This window comes from Schistocerca nitens, chromosome 2, assembly GCF_023898315.1.
Source record: "Schistocerca nitens isolate TAMUIC-IGC-003100 chromosome 2, iqSchNite1.1, whole genome shotgun sequence".
NCBI lineage: Eukaryota > Metazoa > Arthropoda > Insecta > Orthoptera > Acrididae > Schistocerca > Schistocerca nitens.
In genome coordinates this window covers 106,686,625-106,700,825 of record NC_064615.1, presented here as the reverse complement: position 1 = coordinate 106,700,825, position 14,201 = coordinate 106,686,625, and positions in this window count along the sequence as shown.

The following is a 14,201-nucleotide window of genomic DNA, read 5'->3' as shown; positions in this document are numbered from 1 at the left end:
GTCCCCTAGAGATTTATAGCTCTTGGGACACCGTCCGAACAGAATACTGCGGTGAAAAGGCAACCGTACTCTTCAGTTGTGCCAGGTCGTTCAAGGTCACGATTCGCATCAATGCCTCCTATGTGCACAAAATTCCTGTACGACAGGTGTATCGATGTCTGTTTGTAGTGTTTGCTTCTCAGACTGTGTTTGGAAGTTCCTTTTCAGTCTGCGTGTCCGATGTTGTCTGAATAAACCATTCTACACACTGTTCCTTTTCTTGAAGTGTTGTTATTGTGCTTCACTCACAACAACCTGGAATACACTACTGCTCATTAAAATTGCTACCCCAAGAAGAAATGCAGATCATAAACGGGTATTCATTGGACAAATATATTATACTAGAACTAACAAGTGATTACATTTTCACGCAGTTTGGGTGCATAGATCCTGAGAAATCAGTACCCAGAACAACCACCTTTGGCCGTAATAACGAGCTTGATACGCCTGGGCATTGAGTCAAACAGAGCTTGGATGGCGTGTATAGGTACAGTTGCCCATGCAGCTTCAACACCATACCACAGTTCATCAAGATTAGTGACTGGCGTATTGTGACGAGCCAGTTGCTCGGCCACCATTGACCAGACGGTTTCAATTGGTGAGAGATCTGGAGAATGTGCTGGCCAGGGCAGCAGTCGAACATTTTCTATATCCAGAAAGACCCGTACACGACCTGCAATATGCGGTCGTGCATTATCCTGCTCAAATGTAGGGTTTCGCAGGGATCGAATGAAGGGTAGAGCCACGGGTCGTAACACATCTGAAATGTAACGTCCACTGTTCAGAGTGCCGTCAATGCGAACAAGAGGTGACCGAGACGTGTAACCAATGGCACTCCATACCATCCCGCCGGTTATACACCAGTATGGCGATGACGTATACACGCTTCCAACGTGCGTTCACCGCGATATCACCAAACACGGATGCGACCATCATGATGCTGTAAACAGAACCTGGATTCATCCGAAAAAATAACGTTTCGCCATTCGTGCATCCAGGTTCGTCGTTGAGTACACCACCGCAGGCGCTCCTGTCTGTAATGCAGCATCAAGGGTAACCGCAGCCATGGTCTCCGAGCTGATAGTCCATGCTGCTGCAAACGTCGTCGAACTGTTCGTGCAGATGGTTGTTGTCTTGCAAACGTCCCCATCTGTTGACTCAGGGATCGAGACGTGGTTGCACGATTCGTTACAGCCATGCTGATAAGATGCCTGTCATCTCGACTGCTAATGATACGAGGCCGTTGGGATCCTGCACGGCGTTGCGTATTACCCTCCTGAATCCACCGATTCCATATTCTGCCAACAGTCATTGGATCTCGACCAACGCGAGCATCAATGTCGCGATACGATAAACCGCAATCGCGATAGGCTACAATCCGACCTTTACCAAAGTCTGAAACGTGACGGTACGCATTTCTCCTACTTACACGAGGCATCACAACAACGTTTCACCACGCAACACCGGTCAACTGCTGTTTGTGTATGAGAAATCGGTTGGAAACTTTCCTCGTGTCAGCACGTTCTAGGCGTCGCCACCGGCGCCAACCTTGTGTGAATGCTCTGAAAAGCTAATCATTTGCATATCACAGCATCTTCTTCCTGTCGGTTAAATTTCGCGTCTGTAGCACGTCATCTTCGTGGTGTAGCAATTTTAATGGCCAGTAGTGTACAAACGAACAAATCATTGTTCCTCTGTCACGTAAGTCAAACCTGCCGTGAAAATCTTATTTACGTTGTCGTGCTGAACAGTAATGCGTATGAATTTTTTATTTGAAAACACTTGAAGGTTATCAAGTAAAACAGAAGTTATTAATATTCTGCATCTTTATTCCTCATGTCCGCCCATTTGCAGCCGTTGCCGTTGAAGACTCGGAATTCTAGTGTGTCACACGGCGGTGTGTGACGTAACTTTGTCAGTGAGTGAGGAACAGCGTGCTATAATCGGGTTTCGAAGAGTTCGTTCACACATGGAGCAGACTCTCTTTGAGTATGACAATTCCAGACCACACACGAGTGCCGCAACATGCGCAACTGTCCGACGCCTTGGGTTCACTGGCTTTGATAGCTTTTTATGTACCACATAGAAAAAACATTGCTTTTGAACAGACAGTCATGCGCAAAGTATTCCAGCCAGGAATTGAGATTCTGGAGTATGAAAAATCACAGCAATGACGAGACAGTGTGATCTCGTGTGAGAATATGTAGCACTTACGTCCAAGATCGCTTAAAAATTATAATGTTTACACCGTCGTCTTCAGCGCTAGATTGCCACCTTTAGATGTGATTAAGTCGCTATCAGCTTAATCAAAACACAGGGTGTAAAGTATTTAAAACGACAAATTATGGGAGGTTGTAGGGGACATCAAAACAAATATTTTTCCCTAATATCATTTTTTCCTATGAGTAGTATTTAAACCGGGAGAGGGAGATTTCTCTGGCAGCAAATTAATTAAACCAACAAACACTTTTCCATTTTTTATGACAAAGAGACAACACAACACAATCCAATTTCAACTACAGTAGATTTTAAAAAATGCGTCCATTGACACGTAAACAAAGGTTACACCGTCGGATGATGTTCTGTCTGACACGGGAAAAAACCCCAGGAGTATCCTGAATTGTTCCTGCTGCTGCTACTATCCGGGCAACCAGATGCTCTTCTGATGCAACAGGAGTTGCGTAAACAAGGTTGCACATCTCTCCCCACACAAAAAAGTCCAGAGGTGACTAGGGATCGAGCAGGCCTTGATATAGGACCACGTCTGCCAATCCACGTTTCTGGGAACCGTAGGTCCAGGAATCGACGCACACGACGACTGAAATGTGCTGGCCTCCCGTCATGTTGGAACCTCATGCGTTGTCTTGTAGGGAGCGGGACGTCTTCCAGCAATTCTGGCAATGTTCTGGCGAGAAAATTGTAATAGTGCCTGTCATTTAATGGCCGAGGTAGCAGATACGGCCCAATTAAATAGTCCCCAACAACATCGACCCACACATTAACGAAGAACCGCACTTGATGAGCGCTAGTAACTGTGGCATGTGGATTACCCTCCCTCCAGACATGCGAATTATGCGTGTTAAAAACTCCATCACGCCCGAACGTTGCTTCATCGGTAAACAACACAGAGGATGGAAATGTAGGATGTATTTCACACTGTTTCAGCAACCACTGCGAAAACTGTGCTCTGGGTGGATAATCAACTGGTTCCAGGTTGCGGACACGCTGTAAGTGAAATGGACGTAACAATTGGTCTCGAAGGACTTTTCTTACATTCGTCTGATTTGTCCCCATGTTAGTGCAACTGCACGAGTGCTGATTGAAGGATCCCACTCCACCTGCTGTAAGACAGCTTCCTCAAATTGCAGCGTTCTTACTGGGCGTCCCTGTCCAGGCAATCTGCTAAATGACCCGGTCTCACGCACACGTTGGTACACAGCAGCAAAGGTCGTATGATGCGGAATACGGCGATTAGGATATTGTTGTTGATAAACCCGTTGTGCAGCTCGCCCGTTGTGGTGCGCTACGTAGTACTCACCAAGCATGTCAGTGTACTCACTCCAGGTGTATCGCTCCATTAGTAAACAGAGATAATGCACTACCACACTGATGGACAGCAGTTGCCTGCAACTGAAGAGCGTAATACGACCTCTAACAACTTAAGATCGTAATACGGCCTCTAACAACTGAAGTGCCCGGTTTAAATAATCCTCATAGGAAAAAATGACATTAGGGAAAAATATTTTTTTTTATGTGCCCTGCAACCTCCCAGAGTTTGTCGGTTTAAATACTTTTCACCCTGTATAGGCTTATAACGCTTCCAGTTAAGTATTCTCAACATCGTGAAGTATCAAAAACTATGTCAATGAATATATCACATCGTCATATATTAAAAATGACTGACATTTGGGAAAGCTGCTTAAATGTTTTCTCAGCACTCGACGAAGTTGCAACGGCGGCGACCGAGACGAACTGACCGACTGAGCAAGTACTGCCCAGAAAATGGGAAGCTGCAGGCTTTATAGTTCCGCCGTAAAGATTCGTTCATTTAATGGCTCTTCCACTACGTAGCTTTGGCTGCCGACTAAACCTGGGTTGTCCTGAAAGAAATCCCATTAGTCAACTCAAGGCTAAGTACCTCCCACAGTTGGCAAGACACGGCATTCTGCGGACACGCCGCACGTGCTGTACCCCACCCGCCAGACTGTCGACAGTGTTTGCATTCATTCGCCTAACACTCGATGTAAATAACAGAGCTTTGGCTAAACCGAAGTAAGGCAAAAATAATGAGTAGTAGCAGAAATGTGATTACCTACATACGTAACATCAAAACTGGAGACCACGAAGCACACTGAGGTAACAAAAGGGATACCCCCTTATAACGTGTCGGAGCTGCTTTTGCCCGTCGTAGTGCAGCTACTCGACGTGGCGTGGACTCAATAAGTCGCTGACCGTCCCCTGCAGAAATGTTAAGCCATGTTGCCTCTACAGCCGCCCATAATTGTGAAAGTGTTGCCGGCCCAAGATTTTGCGCACGAACTGGCCTCTCGATTATGCCCCATAAATGTTCGACGAGGGCAATCCGTGTGGCCAAGGCCAAATCATTTCGCTCGAATCGTCAGGTATGTTCTTCAAAACAATCGCGAAAATTGTGGCCCGGTGTCACGGCGCATTGTTATCCATAAAAGTTCCATCGTTTTTTCGGAACATGAGGTCCATGGAAAGCTGCAGATGGTCTCCAAGTGGCCGGACATCCAGAGAACCCAATCCATTCCATATAAACACAGCCCACACTATTATGGAAGCAACGTCAACTTGCACAGTACCTTGTTGACAACTTGGGTCAGCTGCTTCATGCCGCCTACGCCACACTCGTACCCTACCATTAGATCTTACCAACTGAAATATATACGCCGCTAGCCATCAAGCGGTGTGTGGCGGAGGGCACAATTTACGCCAAAGTCATATTTACGCCCCTCTGTTCCACTCGCGGATCACGCGAGGGAGAAACGACTGCCTCAGTACGAGCTCTGATTTCCCTTATCTTAGAACGGTGATCATTGCGCGATGTGAGAATTGGTGGTAATAAAATATGCTCTACATCCTCAGCAAATATCGGATTTCGGAATTTAGTGAGCAGCCGCTTCCGTTTAGCGCGTCGTCTATCTGCAAGTGCGTCCCACTTCAAACTTTCTATGAGATTTGTAACGCTCTCGCGTTGGCTAAATCTACCAGTTACGAATCTTGCCGCCCTTCTTTGGACCTTCTCAATCTCTTGAATCAGACCCAACTGGTAAGGGTTCAATACAGACGAACAACAGTCTAACACTGGACGAACTAACGTATTGTAAGCAATTTCCTTTGTTGAAGGACTCCATCGCTTCAGCATGCTACCAATAAACCGCAATCAAGAGTTCGCCTTGCCCGTTACTTGTGTAATCTCATCATTCCACTTGAGATCATTTCGAATAGTCACGCCCAGATACTTGACGGATGTTACCGCTTCCAAAGACTGGGCATTTATTTTGTAATCGTACATTAATGGGGATTTTCGCCTTGCAGTAGGTTACACTTACTAATATTGAGAGATAGCTGCCATTATTACACCACGAATTTATTTTCTGCAAATCCTCATCGATTTGTTCACAACCTTCGTGTGATACTACTTTCCTGTATACAGCATCATCGGCAAACAGACTAATCGAGACTCATACGACGAAGCCACCGTTTTAAGTCGTTTAGGGTCTGCCCGATATGGTCAGGAGCTCAGGAAGTCGCTTCAGGCGATGTCGTACTGTTAACAAAGCCACCCACGTCGGCCGTCCGCTGCCATAGCCCATTAACGTCACATTTCGCCGCACTGTCTTAACGGATACTTTCATCACACGTCGGACATTGATTTCTGCGGTTATTTCTCGCTACGTTTCTTGTGTATTAGCACTGACAACAATACGCAAATGGTGCCGCTCTCGGTCGTTAAGTGTAGGCCATCGGGCAGTGCGGTTGTCCATGATAAGAGGTAATGCTTGAAGTAGGGTATTCTCGTCACATTCTTGACACTGTGGATCTCGAAATACTTAATTCCCTAAGGATATACGAAAAGGAATGTCCCATGCCTCTAACTCTAGCTACCATTTCTTATTCAAAGACCTTTAATTCCCATAATGCGGCCATAAACAAGTCGAGAACATCTCCCTCCGTGCATTGCTCTTTTGTTCCTAATATACGAGATGCTACAGTTATCTGTATATTATCTGCATACCGTTATCCCATGACTTTTGTCGCCTCAGTGCAGATGAAAGAAATTCTGCTACTGTGGAAGTAAAGTAGCACATAACGGACGAAGCACGGAAAACATAAAATGCATACAAGCATGGCCTATTAGGGCATTTCTGGCCAAAACCAGTCGATTAGTGAAAGTCGTGTGCTGTAGGCACATTTCTAGCTAGTTACTCGTATTTAATCTCACTTGACGAAAGGTCTGTTCCTAAAGATTGGAATGTAGCATAGGTCACACCAATATTCAAGAAAGGAAATAGGAGTAACCCATTGAATTACAGACCCATATCACTAACCTCAAGTTGCAGTAGGATTTTGGAGCATATACTGTACTCGAACATTATGAATTACCTAGAAAAAAATCACTTATTGATACATAACCAACACGGATTCAGAAAATATCGTTCTTGTGCAACAGAGCTAGCTCTTTATTCCCATGAAGTAATGAGTGCTGTCGACAAGGGATCTCAGATGGATTCAATATTCCTAGCTTTCCAGAACGCTTTTGATACCGTTCCTCACAAGCGACTGCGTATGGAGTATCGTCTCAGTTGTGTGACTGGATTCGTGATTTCCTCTCAGAGAAGTAACAGTTCGTACTGATAGACGGTAAATCATCGAGTAGAACAGAAGTCATATCTGTCGTTCCGCAAGGTAGTGGCATAGGCCCTCTGCTGTTCCCGATTTACATAAATGTTCTAGGTGATAATCTGAGCAGCCCCCTTAGACTGTTTGCAGATGATGCTGTAATTTACTGTCTAGTAAATTCATCAGACGATCAATTCCAATTACAAAATGATCTAGAGAAAATTTCTGTATGGTGCGAAAAGTGGCAATTGGCACTAAACAAAGAAAACTGCGAGGTCCTCCACATGGGTACTAAAAGATATCCGATAAATTTTGGGTATACGATGAATCGCACAAATCTAAGAGCTGTCAATTCGACTAAATACCTAGGAATTACAATTACGAGCAACTTAAATTGGAAAGACCACATAGATAATGTTGTGGGAAAAGCGAAACAAAGACTGCGCTTTGTTGGCAGAACACTTAGAAGATGCGACAAACCCACTAAAGGGACAGCCTACATTACACTTGTCCGTCCTCTGCTGGAATATTGCTGCGCGATGTGGGATCCTTACCAGGTAGGATTGACAGAGGACATCGAAAAAGTGCAAAGAAGGTCAGCTCGTTCTGTGTTATCGAGCAATAGGGGTGAGAGTGTCACTGATATAATACGCGAGTTGGGCTGGGAGTCACTGAAACAAAGGCGGTTTTCTTTGCGGCGAGATCTATTCACGAAATTTCAATCACCAACTTTCTCTTCCGAATGCGAAAATATTTTAATGGCAGCCGCCTAGGTAGGGAGAAATGATCATAATAATAAAATAAGAGAAATCAGAGCTCGAATGGAAAGATTTAGGGGTTCCTTTTTTCTTCCTGCCATTCGAGAGTGGAATGGTAGAGAAGTAGTATTAAAATGGTTCGATGAACCCTCTGCCAGGCACTTAAGTGTGAACTGCATAGTAACCTTGTAGATGTAGATGTGCACCGATAAGCACGTGTCTCTTTCAAAGAACCTACAGTCAGAGCAAACGGAGCTGGACTAGCTTATCTTTAGTTAGCGACTGCAAGTCATGTCTTAAGCAAGTCGCCTAAACTGTGAAATTAGCCAGCTAATATAATTGTTTTGATTAGAGAGGGCCACATGGTCAGTGCAGAAAAGGGCTCACTCTGCTCTTTCGCTTGCTGCCACAAGGTCGTGACGAATATTGACACTATCGACTTTGTTCTGGAAAATGGTGTTCGGAAAGGATAGATTAAATACAGTTAGTGATGGAGCGTTTATTGTTGTCAGGCGTAGTTTACCTCGTAGTGCAATCGCAGAAGATAATTACTGTGAGTTAGCATGGGTAGAGGGGTAGAGATCAGGTTAGTTAGCTTTAAGTAGTTCTACGTTCTAGGGGACTGATGACCTCAGATGTTAAGTCCCATAGGGCTGAGAGCCATTTGAACCATTTTGAGCCAAATTAATAATTCGTGCCTTTTACCGAACGCCTGACTCAGATGATGCACCTGCTGAACAGTTGAAAGAAAACTTCAGTCTCGTATCAAATACACTCATGCTCATAAATTAAGGATAATGTTGATACATGGTGAACCAACGCTCTGGTGGGCAGTTTGTGCGTTTAAATAACCTCGGGGTATGACCATGCGGTGCATTTGACCTGCGGTAGTCGCACGGTGGCGCTGGTAGCAGTCCACATACGCAGAGCTGTGTCGGTACATGTCAGAGTACGATGCAGCGAGTAAGTGTGCAGACTTTTCAGACGTGCTAATGGTGACTGTTGAAAATGGCTCAAATAACACATATTGATGACGTTATGAGGGGTAGAATACTAGGGCGATTGGAGGCTGGTCAAACACAGCAGGTCGTTGCACGGGCCCTCCGTGTGCCACAAAGTGTGGTCTCAAGATTATGGCAACGATTCCAGCAGACAGAAAACGTGTCTAGGCGCTACAGTACTGGACGTCCACAGTGTACACCACCACAAGAAGACCACTATCTCACCATTAGTGCCCGCAGACGGCCACGGAGTACTGCAGGTAGCGTTGGTCAGGACCTTACCATAGTCACTGGAACAGTTGTCTCCAGACACACAGTCTACATACGACTGAACAGACATGGTTTATTCGGCCAGAGACCTGCAAGGTGCATTCCACTGACCCCTGGTCACAGGAGAGCCCGTAAAGACTGGTGTCAAGAACACAGTACATGTTCATTGTAACTGTGGTCCCAGGGTATGTTCACGGACGCGTCCAGGTATAGTCTGAACAGTGATTCTCGCCGGGTTTTTATCTGGCGTGAACCAGGAACCAGATACCTATCCCTTAAAATCCTTGAAAGGGACCTGTATGGAGGCCGTGGTTTGATGGTGTGTGTTGGGATTATGATTGGTGGACGTATACCTCTGCATGTCTTTGACAGAGGAACTGCAACAGGTCAGGTGTATCGGGACGTAATTTTGCACCAGTATGTCCGCATTTTCAAGGGTGCAGTGGGTCCCACCTTCCTCCTTATGGATGATAACGCACGGCCCCACCGAGCTGCCATCGTGGGGGAGTACCTTGAAACAGAATATATCAGCGAAATGGAGTGGCCTGCCTGTTCTCCAGACCTAAACCCCATCGAACACGTTTGAGGTTTGAGATGCTCTCGGTCGACGTATCGCTGCACGTCTTCAAACCCCTAGGACACTTCAGGAGCTCCGACAGGCACTGGTGCAAGAATGGGAGGCTATACCCCAGCAGCTGCTCGACCACCTGATACGGAGTATGCCAACCCGTTGTGCGGCCTGTGTACGCGTGCATGGTGATCATATCCCATATAGATGTCAGGGTACATGCGCAGGAAACAGTGGCGTTTAGTAGCACATGTGTTTCGGGACGGTTTTCTCAACTTATCACCAATACCGTGGACTTACAGATGTGTGTCATGTGTGTTAGGTGGAGGCAGGCATAAAATGTCGTCCGAAAACGTTCTGCATGCTTTCTTAGAAAATTATTTTGATCAACTAGTTCAGGAGCCCACGCTCTTGAAAATGGTTGCGAAAACATACGTGACCTCTTAGCAACAAATAATCGTGAACAGATAAGGAGCAGCATGACGTATACAGAGATGAGTGGCCACAAGGTTGTTATAGCAAGACTGAATACCGTAACAACCAAACCCACCAAAAATAAATGTAAAATATTTTTAAAAAATAGCAGTTAATACTTCGCTTGTGGCTTTCCTAAGAGACAATCTGAATACGTGAGCGTAGACCAGATGTGGTTTAAATTCAACGAAATAGTGTCGACGGCTGTTAAGAGTATACACCACATAAATTAATAAGAGATGATACTGATTCCCCATGATACAAAAAACAGGTCAGAAGACTATTGCAGGAGCAATGATAAAAAACATGCCGAATTTAAAAGAACGTAAAATACTCAAGATTGCCGAAGTTTCACAGAAACTCGAAATGTGTTGTGGTCGTATGTAACGTACACCAGTGGAAAGACGTAATTACTACCGCCACTGCGTGATAACAGTGGTGATGTTAATGATCACAGTGCCACTAAAGCAGAGTTACTAAACACGGTTTTCCGACGATCCTTCAACATAGCAGACGAAGTAAATATTCGAAAATTCGAACCAAGAACAACTACCAACACGAATAACTTAGAAGTATATAACCTCCGTGCAGCAAAGCAGCTTAAATCACTTATGAAGTGCAAGGCCTTCTGTCCTCGTATGCACGTATGCTGACACACATAGCTCCATATTTATCAATCGTATACCGCCGATCGCTCATTGAAAGATCCGTATCTAAAGACTGGAAAGTTGCGAAAGTCCCACCAATACCCAAGAAAGGAAATGGAAGTAATCTGCTCATTTGCAGACCCATATCGCTAAAAGTTGCTTTGCGGTAAGGTTTTGGAAATACAACTGTGTTCGAACATTATGTGTAGCCTCGATGAAAACAATTTATTGACAGACGGCCAACACAGACTCAGAAAATACCATTCTTGTGAAAGACAAAGGAGCTCTTTATTCTCGTGACGTAGTGAGTGCTATTGACAGGGGATGTCAGATTGATTCCATATTTTTAGCTTTTCAGAAGGCTATTGACACCGTACCTCACAAGCGACTTATAATCAAAAAGCGTGCCTGTGGACTTCCGTCTCAGTTCTGTGACTGGACTCGTGTTTTTCTGTCCGGAAGGTCACAGTTCGTAGCAATCAACGGAAATTAATCGATTAAAACGGCAGTAATATCTGTCATTCCCCAAGAAAGTGTTATAGGCCTTCTGCTGTCCCTGATATAAATAAACGATTTGGGAGAGAATCTGAGTAGCACCGTTAGATTGTTTGCAGGTGAAGCTGTCATTTACCATCTTATACAGTCATCGGAAGATCAAAACAAATTGCATAATTACTTTAGACAAGATATCCGTACAGCACGAGAAGTGGAAATTGACTTCAAACAATCAAAACCGTCAAGACATCCACATGAGTATCAAAAGGAATCCACTAAATTTCCGTTACACGATGAATCACACAAATCTGAAGGCTGTAAGTTCAACTCAGTACCTGGGGATTACAATTACGAATAACTTATACTGTGAAAGGGGTCTTTTTTGTCATTATGATTTTCACGGAGTTTTGATCATAAATGTAATGGAAGTTATCAATTTTAAAAATGTACCCAGCCTGTTTAGTGTCGGTAGGACCATATTCGTTGTAAGTCCGTTGCTGAGACCAGAGGTCTTCGTCAGAGAGATTACTTCTTTTGAAGAGAGCAACAGGCAGTAGGTCAGACAGTCTGGCAATGTACTTGCTTTGGGAAGGATGGAAGCTGACCTGCCGTGTAGTGGAAGCAGGATTAATTGAAAAGGATTTTGTTTTAATTTATTCTGAGGAAATATTTTGTGAACCTGAGATGATATGAATGCAAGAATGTAAGAAGGAAAGTCTTCTAAGTGTGTATTTGTGGCATTTGTATGTGTATTTGTGAAAATAGCGTATCATTTCAGAGGTTTCAAATCAGTAAAAGATTTCAGAAAGGTGTTGTCCGACGAATTTTCAAGCAGTTTTAACACAGTCAGATGAGTTAATTTTTACGTTTACTTTCTCTGTAATCACAATAAGAGTTCTGATACAGTAATTGTTTGAGAGGCTAAGGATAAAGATTAGCTGTATACAGGGGCAACATTTTTAATCTGTCATTCGTTTTTCAGTCGAAGAGCCTATGTAATTTCCATTGAAAACGGACCTCTCTTTCCCAGGTGAAATGTTTGATGTACTGGCTGGACTGGATTTCACATACTTCAGTTAAAAATTTAATTTTAACACAGTTCTGTTGCCCTGCACTGAGATTAAGGTATTTCAGTATCAAGATAAGTTTTATACATTTATTAGATACCAACCACATACAAAAACGAGTTTAAAGGTATTAACATGAAACTTTCAATTCAAATGATAACATAGATAATGTTGTGATTCAAGCAAATCAAAGACTTCGATTTATTGGCAGAACACTGAGTAAATGCAAAAGGTCTACTGGAGGGTGTACCTACACTACGCTTGTATATCCTCCTCTGGAGTACTGTTGTGCGGGGTGGGATGTGCATCAGATAGGATCGACGGACAACAACGAAAAATTTCAAACAAGGACAGCTCGTTTTGTACTATTGCGAAATACGGGAGAGAGCGCCAAGCATATGATATGTGAATTTCTGTTGCCTGTTTCGTTGCGGCGGCATCTTCACACGAAATTTCAATCACCAACTTCTTCTTAAGAGTATGATATTTTTTTTTTTTTTTTTTTTTTTTTTTGCGGCCAGCTACAGAGGAAGGAGTGGTCATCATAATAAGAGAAATCAGAGCTCGCACTGGAAGACTTTTTCCGCGCGCTGTTCGACAGTGTTACGGTAGGAAATAGCTTGAAAGTGGTGCGATGAAACCTCAGGCAGGCACTTACTCGTGAATTGCAGAATATCATGTAGATGAAGCTGCGCTGCCCTTCCATAATTATTCTGTAGTTTGTGGCACCTCAGATTTATATACGCGAGGTACAGAGTGATAATTATTAAACTATATGAAAAAAACGCAAATTAGTTACAAACTACGGCTTGCACACACTTTATTCAACATGTAAACGTCACTACAGATATCAGGATTTAGGATATGATATGTTCACCCCCTGCGGGTTCGGGGGTTAGAATAGGCCCGTGGTATTCCTGCCTGCCGTAAGAGGCGACTAAAAGGAGTCTCAAACGTTTCGGCCTTAATGTAATGGTCCCCTAAGTGGTTTGACCACGAGATTTCAAAATTTTCTGTTAGTGCGTACCATTTGGGGAAGGGCGCCTTACGTGGTGCATTCTATATCCATCTTGCCCTAAGTTCTGGCACAACCGATATTGTCATGGAGTTGGCCTTACACTGTGCTTCCGGCCACATCAGCTGCTGTGTGTTCCGGGCAGCATACATGCCCTCCATTATGAACTTCCATCTTTGCCCGCCTGACACATACGGATATTCGACACCCGACATCCTGCACGGTAGCCAGTCCGTTGTGGTGGGGTCGTAATGTACCCTCTTGGTGGTAGCCCCCTGACTACACAGGGATCGCACTGCTGATGCCTGAGCTGCTACCTCCCCACGTATGCCGAGGAGTAGATGCCTATCCCTCTGGGGCATCGGGACTCCCGGCAAAGGCCATCCTGCCAGGTGGTCTTTGCTGTGGCTGGGTGGCGCCCGTGGGGAGAGCCCCGGGTCGGAGTGGGTGGCATCAGGGCGGATGACCCGCACTGAAGTGTGGTACATTATCTCTCGCTGGTGGGCCTCCACCAGCAGTCTCTAAGCGATCGAGGTATAACCTCAATGGAAAGAAATATGATCGGAGATCGTTTCCCTCCCTGGCCACTCCATGGGAGGAACGTATGGCTAAAGAAGGCAGTGGAGATTATTCACCCCGGTACCTCGTGTGTACGTGAGTTGATGGGGAATCGTTTATGTCAACCAAGCCCCAGTTTTTTGTGGAGCATTTAGAGGACAAGTTCGGAGAGGTGGAGGGCTTGTCCAAAATGCGCTCTGGGTCGGTTCTCATCAAAACAGCATCCTCTGCCCAGTCACGGAGGTTGCTCAATTGTGACATGTTGGGGGATGTTTCCGTCACCATCACTCCCCATAAAAGTTTAAACATGGTCTAGGGTATTATATTCCACAGGGATCTTCTACAGCAGACCGACGATGAACTACGCGCCAATCTAGAACGACGGGGTGCTCACTTCGTCCGGCGCGTCCATCGGGGTCCGAGGGATAATCAGGTAGCTAGC